At 38.9% G+C, this 10,730-nt stretch overlaps 1 pseudogene; it reads left to right on the top strand.

Annotated features, from left to right (window-relative positions):
* Window positions 1–7,460: 7,460 nt before the first annotated feature.
* LOC126954422 (mortality factor 4-like protein 2) lies at window positions 7,461–9,571 on the top strand (annotated as a pseudogene).
* Window positions 9,572–10,730: the final 1,159 nt, after the last annotated feature.

Genomic DNA, 10,730 nt, shown 5'->3' on the forward strand with positions numbered 1-10,730 from the left:
CATATCAGATAAGGGGTTAGTCTGTAATATAGAAAAATAACTCATACAACTCAATAGCGAAAGACAAAAAACTTGATATAAAGATAGGCAAAGGACCAGAATAGACATTTTTTCAAAGAAGATATACCAATGTCCAGCAGGTATATAAAATGTCCTCAGCATTACTAATCATCAGGTAAGTGCAAGTGAAAACCACAATGAGATATCACTTCACACCTGTTAGAATGATATTTTCATCCCTGAGAGGTCTCAGAAACCAAAAAACAATTTAAAAAATAAAATTAAAAAAAAAAGAATGCCTATTATCCAAGAGACAAAAGATGAGAGTCGGCAAGGGTATGGAGTAAAGGGAACCCTTATACACTGTTGGTGGAAATGTGAATTGGTATAGCCATTATGAAAAACAGTATGGCAGTTCCTCAAAAAATCAAAAATAGAACTCCTGTACGATCCAGCGATCCCACTTCTGTGTGTATAGCCAAACAAAATGAAATCAGTATCTCAAAGAGATATCTGCATTCTCATGTTTACTACAGCACTATTCACATTAGCCAAGTTATGATATCAACTTAAGTATTGTATTCATCCACAGTTAATGGATAAAGAAAATTTGGTGTATGTGTATATATATATATATACACACACACACCCCAAATGTATGTATGTATATATACCATATATATGTATGTGTGTGTGTGTGTGTGTATATATATATATTCAGCCATAAAAAGAAGAAAATTCTACCATTTGTGACAATGAGGACATTATGCTAAGTGAAATTAGCCAGACAAAGAAAGACAAATGCTATACAATCTCACTTATACGTGGAATCTAAAAAAACTGAACTCACAGAGGCAGAAAGTAGAATAGCGGTTTTCAGGAGCTGAGGCAGGGGTTTGGGGTGCAGAGTAAGGGGAAGAGATGGGAAGACGTTGGTCAAGGGTACAAACTTTCTGTTATTAGATTAAAGAGTACTGGGGTTTCGGCTGGGAGCAGTGGCTCATGCCTGTAATCCCAGCACTTTGGAGGCTGAGGCAGGTGGATCACCTGAGATCAAGAGTTCAAGACCAACCTGAGCAACATGGTGAAACCCCATCTCTACTAAAATACAAAAAATTAGCTGGGTGTGGTGGTGCACACCTGTAGTCCCAGCTACTTGGGAAGCTGAGGTATGAGAATCATTTAAACCCAGGAGGTGGAGGTTGCAGTGAGCTGAGATCGTACCACTGGACTCCAGCTTGGACTACAGAGTGAGACTCCATCTCAAAAAAACAAAACAAAGCAAAACAAAAAAAGAGTACTGGGGTCTCTATAGCATGGTAACAATGGTTAATACTGCATTGTATACTTGAAATTTGCTATCAGAGTAGATCTTAAGTATTCTTACCACACATGGTAACTACGTCAGATAATGGATGTGTTAATTAGCTTGATTGTGGTAATCATTTCACAATGTGTATATATATATTAAATCATCACATATATACCTTAAATATATACAATTTTTATTTGTCAATCAATTTAAATATTTATAAATTTTATTTGATAAATACCTCAAAAAGCTGGGGAAAAAAAGGCTTAGGTTTGAATCCAGGTTCCACTGCCTATAAATTAAGACCTTGGGCAAATTACTCCTTTATTTGTTTCTTTTCTTTTTTCAGAGTCAGGGTCTCACTATGTTATCCAGGCTGGCCTTGAACTCCTGAGCTCAAGGGATCCTCCTGCCTTAGCCTCCCAAGTAGCTAGGAATACAGGCACACACCACTGTGCCTGGCTTCAAATTACTTGTTTGAATCTTTGTTTTCTAATCTATAAGATGGGCATGATACTCTTCTCACTCTTTATTGTCATAGTTCAATGTAATAACATTAAAAAATGCTTAGTAGAGTGTCTGGCATGACAGACACTTGACGAATGATACTTTTTATCACCATTATTCTCATCATCTAAGAAACTTCAATTTGATATAGTCAAATATTCTATTCTACTCATCTACCTCTCTAAGTGAGGGCTACTCTGTAACATACTGCTATGGAAATATTAGGAATCTGCCCTAGGCCCAGATAAGTACTTTATACCCAAATGAGTATAAATTAAACCTTTGGTATAATATCTATGGGGAGATAAAACTTTAATTGCCATTAGGAAATCATTGGGGAATTTGGGATGATTTCATGTGTTTGTTTTGGGTTTGCTGTTGCTGTTGTTGTTGCTGTTTTTAGAGATGAGGTCTCACTCTTGTGCCCAAGATGGTCTCGAACTCCTGGTCTTAAGTGAGCCTCCTGCCTAGCCCTCCCAAAGTGCTAGGATTATAGGTGTGAGCCATAGCACCCAGCCTAAGTTTTTACCATTAGGAAGCAAATGTTTTGTGGAGAAGCTATAGTTTTGAATAGCAATTTAAAGAAGAAAAATAGATGATTGAGAAAAAGTAGAAGTGGAGAAAGGTGTCAATGGGAAGCCCCACATATGGTAAGATAACTATGTGTGCCATGGATCACAAACAAGCTAGCCTAGTTGAAGCAAAAAGGTTGATGCAGAACGTAATGGGATGAGGGCATTAGATAGGTAAGGAAGTGACAGATGGAAAATCAAGAGTGGTAGCTAATGATGATTGGTGATACTGTATATGATTTTGTGCACTTATATACCATTTTTCCTTTCTTTTTCCATCTACGTGGATCTCAAAGATGAGCAATCTTCTCTCTGGAGGTGGATAAGACAGAACATTTTGCAAGCCCTTTAAGTCCTTCAGAAAACACAAACATCCTGTGATCTGTCACTCAGGATTCTGACTCAGACTGGGAATCTGAGCAATGCTCTTGGTAATAGGCCAGGACCAGGCCCTAAACATCTGGCTGCTCCACTCCATGGATCTTTGGCATGTTAAATGTCAACAGACCTTGGGGATATAAAGTTGACTCAGTCAGAAAACATCTACGGTCTACATGGAAAAGCAAGTCTTTTGGAAAGAAAAGAAGGCAGGGTTTCTGAACCCTCCATCAGGATTTCCCTACTCCACTCTGTTTCTATTAGATGGGAGGGATGAGGAGAGAGTACTCGGGCACCTTTTCAAGTCATCTGGTGGTCAGGGCTATTTGTAACTCTAATCTCATATTCATACCAATCCATTCTCAATCCAATCCTATATTTAAAACATGCTGTATTACAACCTTAATTTGGTTTCCCATGTGTATTCCAGTTCTACTGTCAAGTGGTAAGTACTGGATTATCCCTAGATAGATTCACCAAAGATTATACAAGTCCTGAGAGGAGGGAAGTGAGACTGTAGAAGAGACTCAGCATCCAACAAATATATCACATAGTATGTTCAAACGACTCTAAGTACTACACCAAAACAATGACTTTCCTGACCACCATCCTAACCATAACCCCAACCCTGGGCAATTTCATCTTATCATATTGCTTCAAATATTATACATGCTTTAAATAATATAGGCTGATGCCATTTTTACCTCCACTCTCAATGTTTTTTTCTTTTTTCTTCTTTTTGGGTTTTTTTTTTTTTTTTTTTTTTTTTTTTTTTGAGACTGAGTCTTGCGCTATCGCCCAGGCTGGAGTGATCTTGGCTCACTGCAACCTCTGCCTCCTGGGTTTAAGCAATTCTCCTGCCTCAGCCAACCAAGTAGCTGGGATTACAGGGATGTGCCACCATACCCAGCTAATTTTGTATTTTTAGTAGAGACGGGTTTCACTATGTTAGTCAGGCTGGTCTCGAACCCCTGACCTCAGGTGATCCACCCACCTCGGCCTCCCAAAGTGCTGGGATTACAGGCATGAGCCACCATGCCCAGTTCCAATCTCAATTTCTGTTAAATTCAGATCCATATTTCCAACTGCTACTCTACATCAAAAATTTCCTCTTGGCTATTTTTATAGCACTTAAAACTCAAAATGTTTTTAACCAAATACTTTATTTTCTCCTGTTCCACTCACTCTATCTACAGTCTCATCTGAAACAACAAAAAACTGCTTATCTTTCATCGGTAACCACTATATTTCTTAACACAATCATCTTCAATACAGACACCTGACCTAGAAACCCAAGTCCCCACTGACCCATTTGTCTTTCTGTACCCCTGTCCTATCTAATTAGTAACCAAGGCTCATTCATGCTATCTTCCAAATTACTCTTGAATTTATTCTCTCCTCTCCATTCCCACCACCACTGATTAATGTGACATTTATCATTTCAAGTCTGGACTTTGGTACTGGACACTAACTGTCTCTGGTTTCTCTCTCTTCCAATCCCATCCTTTACCATGATTACAATATAATCATTTCAATTTTCTGCTTAGCGTCCTTCAAAGACCCTTTATCGTACTACAGAGGTCTTCATACTTCTTCACCTGCCACTCACACCCTTTGCTTTCTGCTACTAAGCAGCCCTTCCTGCTTCTGTCTCCTACATGCAGCTATTCCACCTAAACCTACTTAATGCATATCCATCCTCTGGGACTGTGCTCACTCATGAAACTTTGGCCTAGAAGTCTCTTCTCCTGCTGTTGTTGTTTTTACTCTGAGCATCTCCTAGAAATAGTTCAAGATTCAATCTCAGAGTCCATGATGCCAGCAGGAAGAAAGAACAGATGTCTCCTCCATGGTTCCACAGATTGTTGCATGCCACTATCACTTATTTGAATTCACTGATGGCTGTGCTTAGGTGTGCCACTGGGCCCGGCCCAGGGTCTAGTCATCTTTGTAGCCCTAGCACCTAACATATGTAGGCACTCAGTAAATAATGGTGAATTAAAATAAACTGAATTTTAATAGCAACTGTCTCCTATTTCCAGAAGTTCCTCTAACAATATGATGTAGGCCTTATATTTAAAAGTAGCCATTATTCTCATAAGTTTTATATTTTGTTGACAGCTAAATACACTAAGAGTCCTGTCTGGGTAAGGGTCATTCTGTGGCCAATTTAAATGGTATTGTGATTATATTAGGTCCATATTGTTTGGAATCTAACTAACTTGTCTGATCTCAGAAAAAGGGAAAAAAAAAAGAAGAAGGAGAAAGCACAGGTAAAAACCCCTCTCACGAACAGCAATGAAGTAGTTAACTTTGGCTACCAGTGCACCTTCTACATTCATAATTATTGTCACTGATGCTTTAGAGCACCCAGAATAGGGAAATAGTGTGCAACTGAGAACTATTAAATTCTAACAGGCTAAGCACAGTGGCTCACACCTGTAATGCCAGTACTGTGGGAGGCCAAGGCAGGCAGATCACTTGAGGCCAGGAGTTTGAAACCAACCTGGCCAATATGGTGAAACCCCATCTCTACTGAAAGTATAAAAAATTAGCCAGGCGTGGTGTTATATACCTGCAATCTCAGCTACTCGGGAGGCTGATGCATGAGAATCACTTGAATCCAGGAGGCGAAAGTTGCAGTGAGCCAAGGTTGTGCCACTAAACTCCAGCCTGGGAGACAGAGTCTTGCTCTGTCTCAAAAAAAAAAAAAAAAAAAAAAAAAAAAAAAAAAAAAAATCAAACGGTAGCATAGAGACAAAATCTGTGAAAAACTAAACACTGAATTGTTATTTTATAAAGTGTTCCACTCCTTATCTCAAAATGTTTAAGTGCTATATTTTCCCCACTCACATAAAAAAGTAACCATTTATGTCATTAAAATGATAATAAGGAAATAACTCTTTTATTTTATTAAATATGAATGTCCTTAAGGAACAAGTATTATCTTTAAAAACCTGTTCAGAATTGGTAATTTTATATTTCCATCCATCTTCTGAATTATATTACCTTTTTATCACTTTTGTAGATTATTATGATAAATTCTTGCCTTACCAACAGCTATTGATTTTAATTATTGAGATACCAATGATCTTGTAGGGGGATGCCAATTATGATGAAATATCTGTGGAAGACAATGGTGCTGTGTATGCATAGAGAATTAGGGACACTGTCTTGCTCAATCAATTTTCAGTCAATGAGCTCATCAGCTAAATCTGATGGACTGACAGAGAATCCAAACAGAGTAATACAATACTAAAACAGTAGTTGGTTTGCCCAGAGAAGTCAGATGAGGAAGGGCATTGAGCCAAATCCAGAGATTCAGGGCAGACTCCAAATGAGCTCTAGCTATCAACAAGACAATATCTCTTGTTTTCAACCCCGTGTAAATTATAAAAACAAGAGGATGTGGCCATTATGGTGTGTTTCCCAAAAACCACTCATGTAGCTGTGATGTGAGCAGCTACAGAATTCCACAGGTCAACAGTGGAGGGAGAACCTTAGCCCTAATCGCAGAGCTACTGGATTTAGAAGCATCCACAGCAAATACAGTAACTTATTAGTTTTCCTCATTTAGCCAGGAGGTCTGGAAAGGGAACTTGTCTCCCACCAAAAAAAAAAAAAAGATACTTTGATTGCAAGTCTAAATCCAGGATCTGATTTTGGCAAGTCCTTTAATCTCTCAATATCTTATTGTGGAAATAATGGTTAAAAGAAAACCACAAAAAGTCCTATCTAGCTTAAGTAATTGTGCTGACCCAATGACATAACTGGTTTGAGTCTTTATAAACTGTAGTCCTATGTACAGGTAAAATAGAATGGTGGGAAGCATCCACCTAGAACACAGATATTCTTCTTTCAATCCTTCATCAATTATTGAGCATCTCCTATGCCAGGTTCTGCTTTAGATGCTTAGGAAACCATGAAAACAAGATAGCTTAGATCTCATTCATTTTGGAGCTTCCACTAGGCATTTGATTCATGTGCAACCAGCTTGTAAAATGTTCGTCATACACAAGTTTTGGGCTCTGCCCTCAAGCAGAGGGGCATGGAGAAGATTATGAGACAGATGATGATAGTAATAAGATGATGCATTGAAATCAGTGCAAATCCATTTCATCTCCATCCCAACCTCACCTTTCCACTACATCATTGAGTTTGGTGTTCGGTTTAGGAGGTCCTGGATGTGAATTCACCCTCTCTTTGAAATAATAATGGCCCTCTTCTCATAGGGTGGTTGTTCTCAATGACCCCAGCAGACATAAATATCCTGCAGGAGCTTCCATTCTAACAGGGAGATTGAGACAATAAACATAAACACAGGATATAATGTAGCATATAATTGGAAAGTGATGACTGTTATGGGAGAAAAAAATAGAGCATGGAAAAGGGATTGGGAGTGCAGAGGGCACAGTAGTGGATTTGATATTTTAAAAAGAGTGAGAAAGCGACTACTAGAAAGATCTAGATTCTCATTTCAGGTCACCATTCAGAAAAGCTAAGTTTGCTGTATAGTAAGGCTCAGGAGATCTAATCCTGACTGTAGAAACCTCTGATTACAGAATCTTGGATTGTATCTCCCACTTCATCCTTCTAGATCATCCTTTAAGATCTATAAGATTCCATCTGGGAAATCCCTAGGAGTTCTTGGGAAGAAGAAAGATTGTTGGTTGGAATAAAAACAGGGTTGAATGAGTTCCAGAAAGCCGGGTTCTCAAACTTGTGGACAACAATCTGCAGAAGAAGACAACTTCAAAAAATCAACTAGAAGCAACATGCAGAGATGAGAGGGGCTTCCTCAGGAAAGAAGGCAGCTGGTCCACAGCAGAAAAATCTTGAACCACCTCTCCCAGGAATATGGAGGGTCACTCTGCAGAGAACTTCCTCACTTCAGGATCCATGAGGAAGACCAGAAAGAACAAACAGAGGACTCCTGGAAACAGATATGGGGGCAGTACCAGCAAAGCACCTTAGAACCCAAGGAAGGAAAGAGCCTGGGCAGACCTCACTGTTGAAAGCGAGGACACATTTAAGAACAGAATGGACTAGTTTACAATCCCACCAACAGTGTAAAAGTGTTCCTATCTCTCCACATCCTCTCCAGCACCTGTTGTTTCCTGACTTTTTAATGATCGCCATTCTAACTGGTGTGAGATGGTATCTCATTGTGGTTTTGATTTGCATTTCTCTGATGGCCAGTCATGATGAGCATTTTTTCATGTGTCTGTTGGCTGTATGAATGTCTTCTTTTGAGAAATGTCTGTTCATATCCTTTGCCCACTTTTTGATGGGGTTGTTTGTTTTTTTCTTGTAAATTTGTTTGAGTTCTTTGTAGATTCTGGATATTAGCCCTTTGTCAGATGAGTAGATTGCAAAAATGTTCTCCCATTCTGTAGGTTGCCTGTTCACTCTGATGGTATTTTCTTTTGCTGTGCAGAAGCTCTTTAGTTTAATGAGATCCCATTTGTCAATTTTGGCTTTTGCTGCCGTTGCTTTTGGTGTTTTAGACATGAAGTCTTTGCCCATGCCTATGTCCTGAATGGTACTACCTAGGTTTTCCTCTAGGGTTTTTATGAGATAGGAACACTTTTACACTGTTGGTGGGATTGTAAACTAGTTCAACCATTATGGAAAACAGTATGGTGATTCCTCAAGGATCTAGAACTAGATGTACCATATGACCCAGCCATCCCATTACTGGGTATATACCTAAAGGATTATAAATCATGCTGCTATAAGGACACATGCACACGTATGTTTATTGCGGGCACTATTCACAATAGCAAAGACTTGGAATCAACCCAAATGTCCATCAGTGACAGACTGGATTAAGAAAATGTGGCACATATACACCATGGAATACTATGCAGCCATAAAAAAGGATGAGTTTGTGTCCTTTGTAGGGACATGGATGCAGCTGGAAACCATCATTCTTAGCAAACTATCACAAGAACAGAAAACCAAACACCGCATGTTCTCACTCATAGGTGGGAACTGAACAATGAGATCACTTGGATTCGGGAAGGGGAACATCACACACCGGGGCCTATCATGGGGAGGGGGGAGGGGGGAGGCATGGCATTGGGAGTTATACCTGATGTAAATGATGAGTTGATGGGTGCTGACGAGTTGATGGGTGCAGCACAGCAACATGGCACAAGTATACATATGTAACAAACCTGCACGTTATGCACATGTACCCTAGAACTTAAAGTATAATAATAATAATAAATAAATAAAATTAAATTTAAAAAAAAGAAACTAAAAAAAAAAAAAAAAAGAACAGAATGGAAGTTAAAGTGAAGATGCCTGAAGAATCAAAACCATGGCTTGTTAGGGACTGGGACTTAGTTACCAAGCAGAAGCAGCTGTTTTAACTTCCCGCTAAGCAAAATGTAGATGCAATTCTAAAGGAGTATGCAAATTGCAAAAAATCACAGGGAAACATCGATAATAAGGCATAGGCAGTTAATGAAGTTGTGGCAAGAATAAAATAATATTTCGACGTGATGTTACACAACTAGGTGCTCTACAAATTTGAGATGCCCCAGTATGCAGAAATCCTCTTGGCTCACCCCGATGCTCCTGTGTCTCAGGTTTAAGGAGCACATACCTACTGAGGTGATTTGTAACAATTGGAGAAATGTTGGCCTATACATCCCTTAACGAGAAGAGCCTTGCGTTATTGTTGGGCTATTTGCATGATTTCCTAAAATATCTGGCAAAGAATTCTGCATCCATGTTTACTGGTGGTGATGACAAAGTAGCTTCTGCTAAGTACTACCACAAAGCCCTGTGCTAGTCTACAGACCACTCCCTGTTATTTGCCTGAGATCTGGAAACACTTTTTGATCTTAGTCTTTTTCTTGTAAAATTGATGTTCTTTAACATTGTTAATGTATAACAGGGCTTAAGTTTCAGTTTGTTTTCTGTTCTGTTTCAAACAGAAAATAAAAGGAGTGTAAGTTCCTTTTCTCATTTCAAAGTTGCCACCAGGTATGCAGTAATTAGAACAAAGAAGAAACATTCAGCAGAACACTTTATTGCCTAGTTGACAACACTGCTTGAATGCTGGTGGTTCTACCCCTTTGACACTACACAATTTTCTAATATGTGTTAATGCTACATGACAAAATGCCCTGACTCCTAGTGCCAAAGGTTCAATTTAATGTATATACCCAAAAACCCATGCATTTGTTTTTTTTTTTTTTTTTTTTTTTTTTAATGGTGCTTGAAGTAAAACAGCCCATCCTCTGCAAATCCATCTATGTTGTTCCTTAGGATCAACAATATGTGATTGGCTTGAGCCTAGGAGTTCAAGGCTGCAATGAGCTATGATCCCACCACTGCACTCCATATATATTCTATCTTTGCTCAAATTGTTGAAGGATGGTGGTTTGTTTCATGGTTTTTGTATTTGAGTCTAATGCACATTGTAACACAATAGAGGCAATGCATTATTGTGTAAGCCACAGTTTTCTGGAAAAGTTGATATTACATTTCCTATTACAAATTCCTTTCATCTGAGATTTTGGTGCACCCATCACCCGCGCAGTGTGCACTGTACCCAATGTGTGGTCTTTGATCCCTGTCAGCGTAGCTGTGTGAGTGAAGCGTGTAGGTGTTTGGGAGCATGGGTGTGTGTGAATGAGTGTGTGAATACAAATTACAAATATAATAGGAATTACATTTCAGATCTTAAAATTTATTTCTAAATTTCAAAGCAAAAAAAGAAAGAAAAAAGAAAAAAGAAACAAAAAGAAAGTGCCTTTGGAGGAAAGACCTAAAGGTGAGGAAGTAAGACATGTGTGGGCTTGTAGGGGAAAAGTTCTCAACAGAGGGGAAGGCCAGAAAGGGCCAGACCAGCAAGGAAAACAGAGGGACCAAGTAGGTCAGTGGTTGGAGTAGTCAGAGATAGCCATGGTGGGATCATGGAGAGCCTTTTGTTCTTGATTTGACCT

This window comes from Macaca thibetana, chromosome 5, assembly GCF_024542745.1.
Source record: "Macaca thibetana thibetana isolate TM-01 chromosome 5, ASM2454274v1, whole genome shotgun sequence".
Lineage (NCBI taxonomy): Eukaryota > Metazoa > Chordata > Mammalia > Primates > Cercopithecidae > Macaca > Macaca thibetana.